The sequence below is a fragment of the Sinocyclocheilus anshuiensis genome, unplaced genomic scaffold (assembly GCF_001515605.1).
Source record: "Sinocyclocheilus anshuiensis isolate Anshui unplaced genomic scaffold, SAMN03320099.WGS_v1.1 scaffold1989, whole genome shotgun sequence".
NCBI classification, from domain to species: domain Eukaryota; kingdom Metazoa; phylum Chordata; class Actinopteri; order Cypriniformes; family Cyprinidae; genus Sinocyclocheilus; species Sinocyclocheilus anshuiensis.
This window is the reverse complement of record NW_015538027.1, coordinates 31,307-32,550: the sequence shown is the minus strand read 5'-3', so window position 1 is coordinate 32,550 and position 1,244 is coordinate 31,307.

The following is a 1,244-nucleotide window of genomic DNA, read 5'->3' as shown; positions in this document are numbered from 1 at the left end:
TAAATATATTAAAACTTAATTTTTGATTAGTAATATGCATTGTTAAGAACTTCATTTGGACAACTTTAAAGGTGATTTTCTCAATATTTAGATTTTTTTGCACCCTCAGATTCCAGATTTTCAAATAGTTGTATCTCGGCCAAATATTGTCCTATCATAACAAACCATACATCAATGGAAAGCTTATTTATTCCGCTTTCAGATGGTGTATAAATCTCAATTTCGAAAAATTGTCCTTTATGACTGGCTTTGTGGTCCAGGGTCACATTTGCTCAAAATTTCACTTTGGCTCACCAAGGAAAGATGAAGATTGTAAAAGTTTTAATGTTTAAAACACTACACAAAACATGACTCTCAGAAAACTCAAAAGTATTACTCATGTATTGTCTTTTATGAGGTGAAGATCTCCAGATCAGAACAATGCAAGAACTTGCTTTGTTGTTCTGACAGGCAGAAATCAACAGATATATTCACCACAGAAAATAAAGTATGTGCAAAATTTTCTAGGAACCATGAGTCGCATGTCACTGAATTTCAGCTTTTGGGTGAGCTGTTCCTTACAAATAAATGACAAGTTAGTTTGAACAAAACAACACAGATATAGTACCACAGATGTAGTAAAACCAATCAAACGTTGATGAACTGACTAAACAACAGCATGAGTAAAAACACTTTTGTATTTTGATTAAATACATAAGAGTCGTACAGTCAGTTATTCAAGGAGACTCACCGTGCAGGTTCTGAAAAAGCCAAACACACTGGAATGGCTTGGTGTGTATTTCCTATAAAACAAAACAACAATTGAAGAGTATACTGTTGACTGTGAAGTTACCTCAACAAACATGATTTTAAATATTCCAATTAGACATATATACACAAATAACGTGTTCACATCTTTAATGCAACCAGAATAGAAAAATAGCAAAAAAATAAATATAAAATAGTCAAAATATCAAATAGCAAAAACAAAAACAAAGTGGACTACTTTCAGTGACAGAATGTGTAATTTTGAAAAAGTCTTTACCATTCAGTGATGTGGCTCTGTTGAAATGCTTATCTCTTAAAGGGGTCATATGATGCTATTTTAAAGATCATTATTTTGTATTTGGTGTAACAGAATATGTTGACATGCTTTAATGTTCAAAAAACACATTATTTTTCAAATAATGTACATTATTGTAGGTCGTCTATGCCCCGCCTCTCTCAAACACGTCGTTTTCAACAAAGCCCCCTCCTTTGACAAG